The sequence below is a fragment of the Vulpes lagopus genome, chromosome 3, assembly GCF_018345385.1.
Source record: "Vulpes lagopus strain Blue_001 chromosome 3, ASM1834538v1, whole genome shotgun sequence".
Taxonomy (NCBI): Eukaryota; Metazoa; Chordata; class Mammalia; order Carnivora; family Canidae; genus Vulpes; species Vulpes lagopus.
Genome location: NC_054826.1, coordinates 44,870,065 through 44,887,728, shown reverse-complemented (window position 1 = coordinate 44,887,728; position 17,664 = coordinate 44,870,065). Strand labels below are relative to the sequence as shown.

General features: G+C 38.9%; 1 protein-coding gene, 1 non-coding gene and 1 pseudogene across 23 annotated transcripts in view; 1 reads left to right on the top strand and 2 right to left on the bottom strand.

Moving 5' to 3' along the window:
* Positions 1–17,664, bottom strand: part of TENM2 (teneurin transmembrane protein 2) — a 3,550,639-nt gene that overhangs the window by 25,233 nt on the left and 3,507,742 nt on the right. The window lies entirely within an intron of this gene.
* Positions 378–2,232, bottom strand: LOC121488158 (annotated as a pseudogene).
* TRNAE-CUC lies at positions 3,322–3,394 on the top strand. The gene has a single exon. It is a non-coding gene; the product is annotated as a tRNA-Glu (tRNA).

The window sequence follows — 17,664 nt, the reverse complement described above, 5'->3', positions numbered from 1 at the left end:
TGCACAGTGTTTTATCCTAGGCTCAAAGCTGAGTATTCTCCCATCATTTTAATCATTGTTTAGGCATGTCCTATGACAATTATATCGAATTTCCTCAGACAGCCCCCCACCAGTATCGCCCCTATGTTCTGCTTGTCCATATTCCCTTCACCTTTCCTCTGCTATGATCATGGATATCTCTGCTTGTACTTGAAAGTAAAAAGCAGTTCCAGGTTACAGCAAACTCCACGGACTTGCTCCACACTATGGCCTCTGCTGAAGAGACAGAAAAGGGAGAAGCACGAAGACCATCATGGGTTGAGATCAGGCACTACCAGAAGCTCAGCTCGAGTTTTAAAAAGAGGCTCTTAGACATATTCCCAGCAGATAAGTCTTCACTGGCTTGGAGAACAGGAAGGACTACTCTACAAACACCACTGTGTTTGAATTTCTAGAAGCCACCCAGGCCAAGAAGACATCCCTGCAGTGCTTCACCACACATTCATTGCTGCAGTACTCATTGTCCCAGTCCTTACTTAAAATGGAAGGGTTCTCACAGCTGGACCTCACACATCGAGGCTGGGGTGAGAATGTCACAGGAGACCCACTCACCAATTCAACATCCATTTGAGAAGGAGATTCAACCTCAGGAACTACATCTGTGATCATCTCACAGATCATCTCAGGAGAGGTTTCCTCTACTGTATAGGCCTCAGGGATGTTGTTCACAGGCTACTCAGGACTACTTTCCACAGTTGGTGGGACTAAGGTTGTCTGCATTTTGAGAGTGGGTGGAGGTACAATCTTGATCTGCAGAGGAGGTGGCTGTTGCTGTAAATTGATTCGAACTTTCTAGGGTGGAGGCTGTTGCATGGCCTGAAGTGGGGGAGGCTGCTGCAGAATGGTCACATGCTGCTGAGTGCAGGGCTGAGGCATCTGTTGCAGTGGAGGGGATTGTAGTCGAGGTGGAGGCAGTTGCATAGAAGCAGCGGCTGCTGCCGCCGCCTGCAACACTGAGCAAGTGACAATTTGGGCTTGTTGACTGGGCTGGATAGTGGCTGTACTGGTTTGGATTCCCTGGGAGGTCACCACTGTGGCTGGGATAATGGTAACCATTCCTCCTTGAGACATAGTAATAGAAAAGGGTAACATCTGTTTGGTAGTAATCAACTTGGTGATATTGGGCTGACCTCCAGCCCCAGAAGATGCCTGGTTTGCCACATAGGAGGAAAGAGTGGAGTTAACGACAATGGAAGGGAACAGGGCAGGGGTCTCTGTTGTGGCTGGTGCTGGAGATGCTGGGTCAACAGAGGAGGTGGAGAGGCGTCTGTCATGGTGACACTGGATCCAATTCTACTGTTTCCACAGTGGCCTGACACTCTTGATTGTCTTTATATGCAGCCAGAGCCTCCAGATATTCTTTCTTGGCAGCTTCAGTTTTCCTCTTACACACCTGTTTTTGCTCTTCTCCAAGACTATCCCACATGGAGGCCACAATTTTTGAAACCTTCCCAAAAGTGGCATTGGGATTCTGTCCCTTGAGGGCAGCCTGTGTATCACGAAAGAATAAAGCATATGCCAAAACTGGCTTCTGAGGTTCATTAGGATCTTTCTTTTTTTTCTTCTTTGGGGCCTTATGCTTTTTTTCTGCTTCCACCACAATGGCCTTCTGGCTGGGAACTTGCTTCCGGAAATCCTCAATACCATCCTCATGAAGCGAACTAGTAGGTGAAGGGGTGGTTAAAAGACGATCCTCAGGTAACTGGGCAGGTAGCAGGATGGTGCCACCCCCTAAGCTCAAACCAAGTTGAGAACTCAGTTCTGACTGATCAGCGGTGGTCAACCGGCTATGCTCCATCAAGCCAGATGTCATGTCTATCATTGGTACATCAATTGTAACAGGTGGGTTGGCACTATACTGAGTTCCCACAGAATGGTCCAAGTCCATGGTCAAGCCCCCACTCAGGAGCCCCCCCCCCCCGCCCTGCTCCAGTAAGCCATGGGTCATGCCCACAGGCATGTCCAATGTCTGGATCCCATACTGGGCTGAAAAGCTGCCATCCTGAGAGGAGGAGGGGTCTTCTAGGTCACCAAAGTGGCCAACCACATCCGAGACACCAGTGAGGGGTCAGAATCCAAGGAGATAGGTGGGATTTCAAATTCCTCATCTCCCAAGCTCGGTGTATGGAATGTCTTGGCCCCTGGCAGGAAGGGGATTGTCCGCTCATTGTCATTTCCTCTGGGAAAGTCCATCTTCACATAACGGCTACCACCATCTCAGCCCCCTCATTGCTCCCCCTGCCCCCACCGGAGTCCTGTGGTATCAGTTATAATGTCTCCTTTTTCATTTATAGTTTTGTTGATTTGGGTCCTCTATTTTCCTTGGTTGATGTAGTAAAGGTTTGTCATTTTTAAATATCATTTCAAAGGACCTATTTTTAGTTTGGTTAATCTTTTTTATTGTTTGCTCATTCTCTATTTCTGCTTTTCATTTCCTTCCTTCTAGTAACTTTGGGTTCAGGATGTCCTTTTTCTAGTTCTTAAGGTATAGAATTAGATTGCATATTTGGGGGGTGGGGAGTCTTTCTTCTTTTTAAACTTTAAAACAATTTTTTTTTCTTTTAACCCACTTCTCCTACCCCCTATCACTTGCCTCTGGCAGTACTAATACATTCTCTGTAATATGAGCTTTTTTTCTAGATTCCACATATAAGAGAGAGCATTTGTATTTCTCTGACTTATTTCACCTAGTATAATGCTCTTGAGGTCTATCCATGTGGTTGCAAACAACAATATTTCATTCTTTATTACCAAATAATGTTGCATTGTGTATAAACACCACGTTTTCCTTACCTATTCATCCATCAATGGACAATTCGGTTGTTTCCATATGTTGGCTATTGTAAAGAGTGTTGCAATAAACATGGGGGAACATATCTCTTTTCAAGTTAGTGTTTTTGTTTTTTTCAGCTAAATAACCAGAAGTGCAATTGCCATCCTACCCAATACTTGTTATTTTTGTCTTCTTGATAACAGGTAATCTGACAGCTATGAGCTGATATCTAATTGCATTTTCCTGATGATTAGTGATGTTAAGCATCTTTTCAAGGCTCCTTGGCCATCTTTATATCTTTTTTGGGAAAATATCTATTCGAGTCCTCTGCCTATTTTTAAATCAGGTCATTTGCTTTTTGATATTAAGTTGTGTAAACTCTTTATATACTTTTGGATATTAATCCTCTATCAGATGTATGATTTGCAAGTATGTTCTCCCATTCAGTAGGTTGCCTTTTCATTTTGTTGCCTTTCCTTTGCTGTGCAAAAGGTTTTTATTTTGGGGGCACCTGGCTGGCTCAGTTGGTAGAGCATGTGACTCTCAATCTTGGGATTGTGGGTTCAAGCCCCACATTGGGTGTAGAGATTATTTAAAAAAATAGCATCTTAAAAAAAGATTTTTATTTTGGTGTAGTCCCAATAGTTTATTTTTGCTTTTGTTTCCCCTGTCTGAGGAGGCATATGCATGAATATGTTGTTAAGGCTGATGTCCAAGAGATTATTGCCTTTGTTTTCTTTGAGGAGTTTCAGGATTTTAGGTCTTCATTCACTTTGAATCTTTAATCCATTTGGAACTTTTTAAAAATATATATGACATAAGATCTAGTTTCATTCTTTTGCATGTAGCTATCCAGTTTCCCCAGCACCATTTATTGAACAGTCTTTCCCACATTTATATTCTTGCCTCCTTTGTCGTAGATTAAATGACCATATATGTGTGGGTTTTTCTCTAAGCATTCTATTCTATTCTATTGATCTATGTGTTTGCTTTTGTGCAAGTACCATACTGTTTTGATTACCTGAGTCTTGTAGTATATCTTTAAATTAAGGAATGTGATTCATCCAGCTTTATTCGTCCTCCAGATTTTTTTTTAAGGGTCTTCGTGGTTCCATACAGATTTTAGGATTCTTTACCCTAGTTCTGTGAAAAATGTCATTGGTAGTGTGGGAGGGTGTTGAATCTGTAGATTTCATTGGGTAGTATGGACACACTTAACAATCTTAATTTTTCCAGTCCATGAGCACAAAATATCTTTTGATTTATTTGTGTCATTTTGAGTTTTTTCATCAATTTTATAGTTTTCAGAGTATAGGTTTTTCACTTCCTTGGTTAAATTTTTTTCCTTCGTATTTTGTTTTTTTCTTAAAATGACTGAAGTTTATTTCCTATTCAGGCTAAGTCCAGGGGAGTCTCCAAGGTAGCTGTCCTTTCCAGGATGCTTTTAATATTATGGCACTTTTATGTTGCTACAAACTTCCGTCATTTCTCTTTCACTTCATTTCCTTTTATTTATTTTTAATTTTATTTTTGAAATATAGTTGACATATAAAATTAGTTTAGGTTCAACAATTTTAAACATTACTCAATGCTTACCATGATAAATGTAGTCACCATCTGTCACCATAAAATGTTATTATTATAATATCATTGACTTTATTCCATATGCTATACTTTTCATCTTCATGTTTTATTTTATAACTGGAAGTTTGTACTTCTTAATCTCCTTCACCTGTCCTCAAAGAGTTAGAAATAGAGCTACCCTATGACCCAGTTATTGCACTACTGGAGTTTTACCCCAAAGGTATAGATGCAGTGAAAGACCGAGACACCTGCACCCCAATGTTTATAGCAACAATGTCCACAATAGCCAAACTGTGGAAGGAGCCTTGGTGTCCATCAAAGCATGAATGGATAAAGAAGATGTGGTCTATATATACAATGGAATATTACTCAGCCATTAATAATGAGGAATACCCACCATTTGCTTCAACGTGGATGGAACCAGAGGGTATTATGCTGAGTGAAATAAGTCAGTCAGAGAAGGACAAACATTATATGTTTCATTCATACGGGGAATATAAGAAATTGTGAAAGGGATTATAGGGGAAAGGAGAGAAAGTGAGTGGGAAAAATCAGAGAGGATGACAAAACATGAGAGACTCCTAACTCTGGGAAACGAACAAAGGGTAGTGGAAGGGGCGGGGGATGGGGTGACTGGATGATGGGCACTGACGGGAGCACTTGATGGGATGAGCACTGGGTGTTATACTGTATGTTGGCAAACCGAACTCCAATAAAAAAAATCCCCTTCACCTGTTTTACCCTAACCCCCTCCCCTCTGGGAACCATCAGTTTGTTCTATATTTATGAATCTGTTTCTGATTGTTTTTTTATTTTTATTTTTTATTTTTTTTTAGATTCCACATATAAGTGAATTCATATGTTATTTGTCTTTCTCTTTCTGGCTTATTTCCTTTAGCATAATGCCCTCTAGATCCATCAATGTTGCAAATGGGAAGATCTCATTCTTTTTTTTATGGTTCAGTCACATCATCTTTATTCATTCATCTATTGACAGACACTTAGGTTACTTCCATATCTTGGCTATTGTAAATAATCCTGTAATAAATATAGGGGCATATGTATCTTTTTGAATTAATGTTTCTGTTTCCTTTGGCTAAATATCCAGTAGTGGAATTACTGGGTTATATGGTATTTTTATTTAAAAAAGTTTAAGGAACCACCATACTGTTTTCCACAGTGGTTGGACCAATTTTCATTTCTACCAACAGTGCATAAGAATTCCCTTTTCTCCACATCCTTGCCAACACTTGCCATTTCTTATCTTTTGATACTAGTTAATCTGACTGATGATATCTTATTGTGGTTTTGATTTGCATTTATCTGATTATTAGTAATATTGAGCATCTTTTTCATGTGTCTGTTGTCATATGTCATATGTCTTCTTTGGAAAAATGTCTAAGTCCTCTTCCCATTTTTAAATTGGATTATTATTATTTTGGAGTTGAATTGTGTAAGTTATTTATGTTTTTTGGATATATCCTTATTGGACATATCATTAGCAAATATCTTCTATTCTGTATGTTGTCTTTTTGTTTTATTGATGGTTTCCTTTGCTATGCAAAAGATTTTATTTTGGTGTGGTCCCAATAGTTTAATTTTGCTTTTGTGTGCCTTGCCTAAGGAGACATATGCATATATATATGTTGCTAAGGCTGTTGTCCAAGAAATTACTGTCTACATTTTCTTTTAGGAGTTTTATAGTTGCAGGTCTCACCTGTAGGTCAATTCATTTTGAGTATGGCATAAGAAAGAATCTAGTTTCCTTATTTTGTATATAGCTGTCCAGTTTTCCCAACACCATTTATTGAAGATACTGTCTTTTCCTCATTGTATATTCTTGCCTCGTAATTCATAGATTAGTGGACTATACAAATATGGGTTTATTCCTGAGCATTTTATCCTGTTCCATTGATCTATGTATTTTTGTGTTAATACTGTACTATCTTGATCACTATAGGTTTGTACTGTATCTTGAAATCAGGGAGTGTGATACCTCCAGTATTGTTCTTCTTCCTTAAGGTTGCTTTGGCTATTTGGGGTCTTGTGGTTTCATACTAATTTTAGGATCGTTCTATTTCTGTGAAAAATGTTATTGGTATTTTGACAATAATTTCATTGAATCTGTGGATTTTGTTAGGTATTATGAACATTGTAACATTAGTTCTTCCAATCCATGAACATGATATATCTTCACATTTATTTGGGTCATCTGCAATTTCTTTGATCAGTGTTTTACAGTTTTTAGAGTATAGGTCTTTCACTTCCATGGTTAAATTTATTCCTAGATATTTTATTCTTTTTGATGAAATTATAAGGAATTATTTTCTTAATTTCTCTCAGATACCTTGTTATTAATGCATAGAAATGCAACTGATTTTTGTATGTTAATTATGTCTCCTGTGACTTTTTATTGAATTCATTTATTTTATTAGTTTTTTGGTGGAGTTTTTAGAATTTTTTTTTTGTATAGTATCATGACATCGGCAAATAGTGACTGTTTTACCTCTTCCTTTCCAAGTTGGATTTCCCTTCTTTCTCTTGTCTAAAGCTCTGGCTAAGATTTCCAATGCTATTTTGGATAAAAGTGGCAAAAGTTGGCATCCTTGTCTTTTTCCTCATCTTGGAAGAAAAGTGGCTTTTCACCCCTAAGTGTGATGTTATCTGTGGGTTTGTCATAGATGACTTTTATTATATGGAATTACATTTCTTCTATACCTATTTTGTTGAGAGTTTCTGTCATAAATTGATGCTGAATTTTGTTCAAATGTTTTTTCTGAATTTATTCAGATGATCATTTTTATTCTTCATGTTGCTAATGTGGTGCATCGCATTGTTTGATTTGCATATTTTTAACCATCCTTGCATCCCTGGAATAAATTCCACCTGATTGTGGTCTATGATCCTTTTAATATATTGTTGAATTTAGTTTGGTAATAGTTTGCTGAGATGTTTTACATCTATGCTAATCAGAGGTACTGGCTGGGTTTTTTTTTTTTTTTTGAGGTGTCTGTCTGGTTTTGGGATCAAGGTAATTGTTAGCCTTATAAATTGAGTTTGGAAGAACTCCTTCCTCTTCAATTTTTTGAATAGTTTTAGAAGGGTAGGTACTAATTCTTCTTTAAATGTTTGGTTAATTTGGGGATCCTGGGTGGCTCAGTGGTCTAGCCCCTGCCTTTGGCCCAAGGCATGATCCTCGAGTCCTGGGATCGAGTCCCACATTGGGCTCCCTGCATGGAGCCTGCTTCTTCCTCTGCCTGTGTCTCTGCCTCTCTCTCTCTCTGTGTCTCTCATGAATAAATAAATAAAATCTTTAAAAAAAATAAATGTTTGGTTAATTCGCCTTTAAAATGGTCTGGTCCTGGGCTTTTGTTTATATTTTCTTTTAAATTATGGATTCATTACTTGTAATCTGGCTATTCAGATTTTCTATTCATGGTTCAGTCTTGGAAGGAGATGTATTTCTAGGAATTTATCCATTTCTTCCAGGTTTATTAGTGTATAATTGTTAATAGTAATCTCTTATTCTTTGCATTTCTGTTGTGTCAGTTGTAACTTCTGTTTCGTTTCCTTTTTTATTTGGGCTCTCTTTTTTTTTTCTGAATAAGGCTGGCTAAAGGTTTATTGATTTTATATATATATATATATTTTTTTAAAGATGTATTTTTATTTATTTATGATAGTCACAGAGAGAGAGAGAGGCAGAGACACAGGCAGAGGAAGAAGCAGGCTCCATGCACCGGGAGCCCGATGTGGGATTCGATCCCCGGTCTCCAGGATCGCGTCCCGGGCCAAAGGCAGGCGCCAAACCGCTGCGCCACCCAGGGATCCCTTATTTATATTTTCAAAGAAACATCTGTTTCATTGATATTTTGTTATTTTCTTTTTTCTTTTTAAGATTTTACTTATTTATTTAACAGAGAGAGAGGGAGAGCACAAGTAGTAGGAGTGGCAGGCAGAGGGAGAGGGAGAAGCAGGCTGTCTGAGGAGTAGGGAGCCCAATGTGGGACTTGATCCCAGGACCCTGGGATCATGACCTGAGCCAAAGGCAGATTCTTAGCTGAATGAGCCACCCCAATAGTTTGTTATTTTTTAAAGTTTCTATATCTATCTGCTCTGATCTTTATTATTTTCTTCCTTCTATTACCTTTGGGTTTCTTTTTTTTCCCTTCTGGTTCTTTTAGATATAAAACTAGATTATTTATTTGGAATTTTTCTTGTTTCTTAAGGTAGGCCTGTATTGCTATGAACTTCTTTCTTAGGACTCCTTTGCTGTCTCATGAATTTTGAGAAATTGTGTTTCCATTTTTATTTGCTTCAAGATATTTTTAATTTCCTTTTTCTGTGACCCACTGGTTGTGTAGTAACATGTTGTTCAGTCTCCATGTATTTGTATTTTCCCCCCAGTTTTCTTCTTGTAAATGATTTCTAGCTTCATACCATTGCGGTAGGAAAATATGCTTGATATGATTTCAGTCTTCTTGAATATATTGAGACTTGTTTTGTGGCCCAATATGTGATCTATATTGGAGAATATTCCATGTTCACTTAAAAAGGAATGTGTATTCTGTATTTTTTTGGATAAAATGTTCTAAATATATCTATTAAGTCCATCTGGTCTAATGTGTCATTTAAGACCAATGTTTCTTTATTAATATGTCTGGATAATCTATCCATTGATGTAAGTGGGGTATTAAAATTCCCTACTATTACTGTATTACTGCCAATTTCTCCTTTATGTCTATCAATATTTGCTTCATATATTTAGGTGCTCATATTTTGGCTGTGTATATTTTTATGAATGTTATATCTTTTCCTGTATTGTCTCCTGTATCATTACATCATGCCTTTTTTTTTGTCTTTTGTTATGGTATTTGTTTTAAAGTCTATTTTGTCTGATAAGAGTATTGCTATAACGGTTTTCTTTTATTCCCCATCTACCAGGAATATCTTTTTCCAGCCCTTCACTTTCAGTCTGTATTTGTCTTTTGGTCTTAGGTTAGTCTCTTGTAGGCAGCATGTAGATGGGTCTTTTTTTTTTTTTTAATTCTTCAGCCATCCTGTATATTTTAATTGGAGCATTTAGTCCATTTGCATTTAAAATAAGTATCAATAAGTATTTACTTATTACCATTTTGTTAATTATTGTTTTTGTAGTTCTACTCTTGCTCTTGTGGTTTGATGGTTTTTCTTTAGTGTTATATTTGGGATCATTTCTCCTTATTTTTTTTTTTTTTGTCTATGTATTGTAGGTTTTTGGTTTGTGGTACCATGAGGTTCATAAATATAGCATATTTACACATATGTGTATATTACTAGTTGATAGTTGTGTAAGTCTGAACACATTTTAAAAGCACATTTTTATGCCCTCTCCCAATTTTATATTTTGATGTCTTATTTTACATATTTTAATTTTGTGCATCACTTAACTACTTATAGTTGAAAATAATACTTTTGTATTTTAACCTTTACACTTTTTAAGTAGCTGATTTATTGCCTTTACTAGTGAGATATTTTTCTTTCATATTTTTTCTTATTTCTAGTTATGGTCTTTTCCTTTTGGCTTAAAGAAGACCTTTTAACATTTCTTATAAGGCTGGTTTGGTGGTGATTAACTTTGTAAACTTTTGTTTTGCTGGAAACACTTTATATCTCCCTTAGTTCTGAGTGATAATCTTGCCAGGTAGAGTATTCTTGCTTGCAAGTTTCCCCCCTTTTAGCACTTTAACAATATCCTACCACTTTGTTCTGGCCTGCAAAGTTTCTTCTAACAAATTTTTCTGTGGCTGCCTTTAAGATTTTCTCTTTAACTTTTGCCATTTTAATTATAATATGTCTCTTGGTGTGGATCTTTTTGGGTTCATCTTGTTTGGGACTTTATAGTCTTCTTGGGGCTGAATGTCTGTTTTTTTTTTCTCCCAGGTTAGAGAAGTTTTCACCAATTATTTCTTCAGATACATATTCTGCCCCTTTCTCCTTTTTCCTTCTTGAACCCCTATGTAAATATCAGTATGTTTGATGTTGTCTTAGAGGTCCTTTAAACTATTCTCATTTAAAAAAATTATTTTCTTTACTTTTCTGTTTGTCTTTCATTTGCTGATTTGTTCTATATTATTTAGTCTGCTGCTGATACCCTCTAGTGTAATTTTCAATTCAGTTATTGCATTCTCCAGCTCTGTGACTGTTTGTTACAGTTGTTAGTTTGTTACTTCCTTATATTTTCTAACTCCTTGTTGAAATTCTCGCTGTATTCCTTAATTTTTTCCCCTGAATTTAGTGAGCATCTTTATGACCATTACTTTGAACCCTTCCTCAAGTAAATTACTTATTTCTATTTCATTAGTTTCTTTCCCCTCTGAGATTTTATCTTGTTCTTTTGTTTAAAACATAGTCCTCTGTCTCCCCATTTTGAGTTTGTGTGTTTATTATGAATTAGGTGGAACTGCCATCTGTCCTAATCTTGAAAGAGTGGCCTTATGTAGAAACATCCCCTGTGTAAACTGTGTGTTCCTGGCAGGATTGCTGGAGCTGGAGAGGGTACAGATCAGGGGGTCTTGGGGTGCTTTGGGTTGGGGCTATCCTGCCAGGAAAACTGAGCTGAAGCAGGCATGGGCTGGGGGAGGGAGGGTGTCTCAGGGTGCTTGGCTCTGGAATTGCCCTAGTAGAATGGCAGTGGGAGTTGGCAGAGCTGGGGGATCCCACAGTGTGCTGCATCAGTGTATGGGTCTTTCAGCTCCTTCATTAAAGTTATTCCTAATGATTTCATTCTTTTTGATGTAATTATAAATGAGATTTTAGTTTTAATTTCTTTCTGATAGTTCCTTAACTACAACAGATTTTTGTGTATTGATTTTTTGCATTCTGTAACATTTCTGAATTTGTTTATTCTAACAGTTTTTTGATGGAGTCTTTTCGGTTTTCTATACATAATATGTCATTTTCAGATAGCAGCAGTTTTACTTCTTCCTTTTCAATTCAGATGCATTTTATTTCTTTTTCTTGCCTAATTGCTTTGGCTAGGGTTTCCAGTACTATGGTGATTAAGAGAAGTGAGAATGGGCATCTTTCTCTTTTTCCTGATCTTGGAGGAAAAGCTTTCAGCTTTCACCATTGAGTTTGGGGTTAACTGTGGGCTTTTCATAAATGGCCTTTATTGTGTTGAACAATATTCCCTATTTACCTGCTTGGCTGAGAGTTTTTATCATAAGTGTATAATTTTGTCAGTGCTTTTCTGCATCTATTGAGATAATCATATGATTTTTATCTTTAATTTTTTAAAAGATTTTATTTATTCATGAGAGAGCGAGAGAGAGAGAGCGAGAGAGAGAGTGAGAGGCAAGCAGAGACACACGCAGAGGGAAAAGGAGGCCCCATGCAGGAAGCCTGATGTGGGACTCAATACCAGGACTCCAGGATCACGCCCTGGGCCAAAGGCAAGCGCTAAACTGCTGAGCCACCCAGGGATCTCCTAATTTTGTTAATATAATATGTCACGATGACTGATTTTAAGATATTGAAATATATTTGTATCTCTGGATAAAAACCCCCACTTACTTATGGTGTATAACCCTTTAATGTATTGTTGAATTTGGTTTGCTAATATTTTGTGGATAATTTTTACACTTATGGTCATCAGGGATATTGCCTGTTGTTTTCTTTTCTTGTAGTGTCCTTATCTAATCTTGGTATCAGGGTAATGCTGGCCTCATAAAAGGAGTTTGGAAGAGTTTGTTCCTTTTCCATTTTTGGAAGAGTCTTAGAAGGATTGGTATTAATTCTTTGAATATTTGGTAGAATTCACCAGTGAATTCCACACCACCATTAACATATTATAGAATCTAACAATGACTGCATATTTACCATTAAAAGGAGTTTTATAATTTCTTATTTTTTTAAATTTTGTTTTTAAGTAATTTCTACACATAACATGGGGCTTGAACCTACAACTCCAAGATTAAGAGTCACATGCTTGACCCACCCCACTGAGCCAGCCAGGTGGCCATCTTTTTAAATTTTTTTTTATATGAGTTAGGATCCTTTTATTTCTATTTAAAGAACTTCCTTTAGCATTTATTGGAAGGCAGGTATAGTGCCTTCCTCAGGTTTTGTTTGTTCAGGAAAGTCTATATTACCTTGAGCAGAACTTCTTTTTTCTTTCTGCTCTCAAAATTCTTTGTCTTTGATTTTTTTTTAAAGTAATCTTTATACCCAACATGGTCTTGAACTCATGACCCCAAGATCAAGAGTTGCATGCTTTGCTGACTGAGCCAGCTAGGCACCTCCATGTCTTTGACTTTTGACAATATAATTATAATGTGTCTTGGTGTTGGCCTATTTATGTTCAAGTATTTGGGAGCCTTTGGGCCCCATGGATGTCTATTTCTCTCTCCAGGTTTGAGAAATTTTCAGCCGATTTATAGTTGCTTTAACTATAAATCTCTTTGTCTTCTCCTCCTGGAATTCCCCTAATGCAAGTATTGTTTCTTATGAATATGTCCCATAAATTCTGTAGGCTTTCACCACTCCTTTTCATTCTTTTTTCTTTTTACTACCATTCTTTTTTCTTTTTTACTGGGCAATTTCAAATGTCCTATCTTCCAGGTTATTGATCCTTCTGCATGATCAAGTCTACTTTTTTTTTTTTAAGATTTTATTTATTTATTCATGACAGACACACACACACACACACACACACACACACAGAGAAAGAGAGAGAGGCAGAGGCACAGGCAGAGGGAGAATCAGGGGGAGCGCGATGTGGGACTCGATCCCAAGTCTCCAGGATCACGCCCTGGGCTGAAGGTGGCACTAAACTGCTGAGCCACCCAGGCTGCTCTCAAGTCTACTTTTTTTTTTTTTTTTAATTTATTCATAAAGACACAGAGAGAAAGAGAGAGAAGCGCAGAGAATCAGGCAGAAGGAGAAGCAAGCACCATATAGGGAGCCCGACGTGGGACTTGATCCCGGGTCTCCAGGATCACGCCCTGGGCTGCAGGCGGCGCTAAACCGCTGCGCCACCGGGGCTAACCCCTCAAGTCTACTTTTGAAGCACTCTACTGCATTCTTCAGTCATTGTATTTTTCAGGTCTAGTTTTTACCCCCCCTTTGGTTTCTATTTCTTTGTTGAACTCATTGAACTCATTTTGTTCATTCATCATTTTCCTAATTTTGTTCAGTTGTCTTGTCTAAGTGTTCTTATAGTTCTCTAAACTTCAAGAGGACTATTCTTAATTCTTTGACAGTTAATAAATATCCATTTCTTTAAGGTCAGTTATACGAACTTCATTAGTTTCCTTTGGTGGTGTCATTTACTTGATTTATTGTGATCCTCAATTCCTTACATTTGTATCTGCACATTTGAGTATGTAGTCTCCTCCTCAAGATTTTAAAGATTTGCTTTGGTAGAGGCCATTCTTCATTAGTCAGCCCAGTTTGGGTTTCTGGATGTGCCTGCTGGTAATGTCCTTGGGCAGGAATGTCTTGCTTCAGGGTTAATTTCTGGGCAAGGCAACTGCCTGAACTTTGAGGTCAGGGTGAGGGGGTGAGGAAGTGTGCTGCTGGCTGACAATAGTTGGTATGGACTATTGTCTTGGTTCTTTGTCCAGTTGAGGCTGTAGGATGGGCACCATGGTTCCTCAGTTCTTTGGTCAGACTTACTAGACTGCTGGGACTGGGTACTATATTCAGTCAGAATATAGTTATATAGGCTATGAGTTAACTTCTCTGCCCTGGAAGGACAACAGGATGGGAGCTAAATCCTTCAAAGCTTGTTGTTTGGAGACTCAAATCAGGGAAGAATTTGCACTAAATTCCCTGTCTTGATTGAGGGTACTCTTTTTGTTCTTCAGTTGGGGAAAGATAGCTGTGCTTTCTTTTCAAGTGCCATTGTAAGAAGGGCTATGCAGCTTTCTGTGTGCTCTGGTTAGGTTCCATGGTAGAGCAGGCTGAAGGCTGTATTCAGCAATAATCAGAGCTATGAATTAGTTTCCTTGTCTAGGTGCAGCAGGACTAATTCCAAACCTTGCAAGGCTCTTTGTGGTCTTGATTCAAGCCAACTCTTCCTCCAAGTTCCCTGGCTGAATAGAGTCACTGGCTTTGCTCTGTAGCCTATCAGTTTGTGTGCCTGCATTTTGGCTTGAGCTTGCTGAGGTAAGTAACCTCCAGGCATTCCACCAGCCCTTCTGGCCAGTCAGGGGGAAAGTTACCCTCAGTAGTGGGTGTGGCTTTGATTCAGCTTCTTTGCCTGGTACAGTGGGAGGGCCCACTCTAAGAACCTTCAAAATTTTCTGAATGGGCTTTCTGGTTGGGAGTAGCCAGGGGTTATCCTAAACAGAGTGGAGTTGTAAACTAACTTCTTTGTGGGCATAGGCGGGGGAACTCTTCCTGTCTGGTACTGGCTTTGTTCTGGGGGTGATCGGCTCTGTCTGCCTTCCTCTCAACTTGTCACTACTGGGCTACTCAGCTTTTAGGAGTTTTCACCAGTCCTTCCAGTCAAATTGGGCTGGGAGCCATACTCAGTAGTGCATGGGCAGGGGCTCCAGGGCCAGTGAGACTCCTCATTTAAGGACCTGAATCAGGCAAATTTGCACCCTGCTGAATTCCATAGTCAGACTGCAGCAATAGCTTGGCTCTGCAAATGAGGTGCTGATTGGGAGTACTATTTGGGCTCTGTGGGTAGGAACTTGGTCTGCCAAGATCCATGTGCTGGCTGTTGCAAGCTTCTCCTTTCTTCTCTATTGTAATCAGTTTCCTAGGGGCCAAGCCATGTGGATTCTCCTGTAGTCACCGTTGGGCAAGACATGAGTAGGGGATTTCACAAAGTAACCCAGAATACTGTGTGTGTGTGTGTGTGTGTGTGTGTGTGTGTGTGTTGTATAGTGGGGCTGGATGTCCCTTCTGGGCTCTCTTTCCCTCCAGAGGACCTGAAGGCCCACAGAAGAGCTCTTTGCACGCTGTGACACTGACCTGGGGGAAGGACAATGTGGTCAGTGTGTAGCTGTTCCTCTTAGCCTTCTAATCCAATCTGTCTTGGTCTCTGTGGTTCAGGGGAAAACTTTAGCCTCACTCCCATGTTCTAGAATTGTCTCAGTGGTGTCTTGTCTACCAACAGTTGTTATTCTTATGAGGGGGGAGCAAAGTCAGGGACAATTTATATTGCCATCTTGGTCCTGTCACTCTGCGTTAACTTTTGAAATGTATAATTTCTATTAAAATGCCCAATCCTTCTAATAATTAAATATGATAAATTTACTGGGAGCTAAGCCAAGAAGTTCAGGCCTGTTGTGTGATCTAATCAAGTATCTTTAATTATAAGGGTGCGATTTGTGAAGAGGAGGTACCTCATCTGTGGGTTGTGGGATGTTGCGGGGGTTGGACAGGCATGCTCAGTCCTTCCTGGGCATCTGCCCCCAGTTTAGAGTGTGCAGGAGCTTTAATTTAGCCACACTGTTCTCTTATTCTGAATTAAATTACCCATCTAACAATATTTAAATTAACCTTGAGGCTTCCTGGAGAACATAAAAGTTATTTTGAATTATTTTCACTGCCAGGATCAGCACAATTCCCTTCCCAGCCAGCTTGGTAGGTATTCAGTGATAGAGAAACCAATTTTTAAATTAATACAATTTTGTGTTTGTAAGGAAGCCATTATTTTTAATTATCGGGCATTTTCCTCAGCCTGGCTTCCCCAGTTAATAAAACTCAGCTATTTAGCATGGTTTTTATTTTTGCAGAGGGCAGACTTTGGGAAGTAGTTTCCCCTATGGAATCTCCCCCCAGAATGTTTTGATCTCACCAAGCACAGGCCTGTCACAAGGAAGCTCGTAAAAAACCCTGAGAAAAGGAAACGCTGTCGTCAAAACGGCCCTGCTGGGCCCATAACCAGTGACTCTAACTTAGCTCGAGGGGCAATGACGGGAGCTGGTGATTTGAGAAACATGAAGGAGGAAATTAACACCGGGCTGGATCCCCTCCAGGAAAAGGCATTGGAGCACAGCAGGAGAGGCTTCAGTGAAGCTTACTGAGGAATATTTTGCCTGTCATGTTTGGAGTGTGGGAAACCCCAAAAAGGTGAAGGAGGGAGGGCATGAGATTTTCCATGGCTGGAGATATTGAAAAACTGAATTCCTGCCTTAGAGAGTTTAGGTATTCACCTACCCAGAGGGAAAGCCAGGGCTAGATGACATCTTCATTTCCTTCCTGGGTCAGTCCTCTGGGATTTATAAAGCAGCTCTCTCCAGTTGCCATACAACAAGACTCAATGCTACATTGGGATCAGTGCTTGTGCAGACAAAACAACTTGCTATAAATTTAATATTAGCTTAAATAATGCATAATTAGAAGGGTAAGCTTCTGCAAACACATTAAATAATGTATTCCCTAAGCAAACATTATTTTTTGGATGACTTGCTGTTTTGGATGATGGTGAAATAGAAAGGTGGAAAGATCTGAATTTGAGTTGCAGTTTTGACACTGATTAGCTTTGTCAGTCACTGCAAAGCAGTCTTTTACCTTTAATACCTCAGTTTCCTTATCTATAATGGCCTGTGAGCTTCTGATAGGTGGGGACTGTATTTTTCTTAGTGTCCATATTATTTTTGAAAGTGCTTGGTACTCAGCAAATATTAGTGAATAAGGGGGTTGAATCATACCCACTATAAGAACCATGGCAATTCTGATGATCTAATGTTCTAATATGGAAAACTGGGAAGAGAGAATATAACTGGGACATCTGTGATCTCCAAATAATGGACTTCATTCTAAAGAGCATTTAGAGTCATTCTGGGAGGCTCCCCAAACCTGGAATTAATAGAGGTTGGAAAGAGTGGATTTTCATGACATCAACCTAAAATCCCATTCATTCATTCACTAAATATTTACTGAGCACTTACTATATGCTTGCTACTGTGATCAGCACTTAGGACAGAGCAAGGTAGTTCAGTGGTTGAGTGCCTTTGGCTCAGGGCATGATCCCAGGGTCCCAGGATCGAGTCCTGCATCAGGGTTCCTGCAGGGAGCCTGATTCTTCCTCTGCCTATGTCTCTCTCTCTCTCTCTCTCTGTCTCTCATGAATAAATAAAATCTTTTTTTTAAGAAAAGAGCAAGACATTTATGGTCCTTGCTCTTATGGAAGTTACAGAGGAGGGTAAAGACACATGAGCCAACAGTGAAAACATTAGAGCTATAATGAGAGTAAACACAGGGAAGAAACTACGGGAAGGAGGAAGGACACTTAGGACTAGGCTCACAAGGACTGTTTCCTAGAGGAA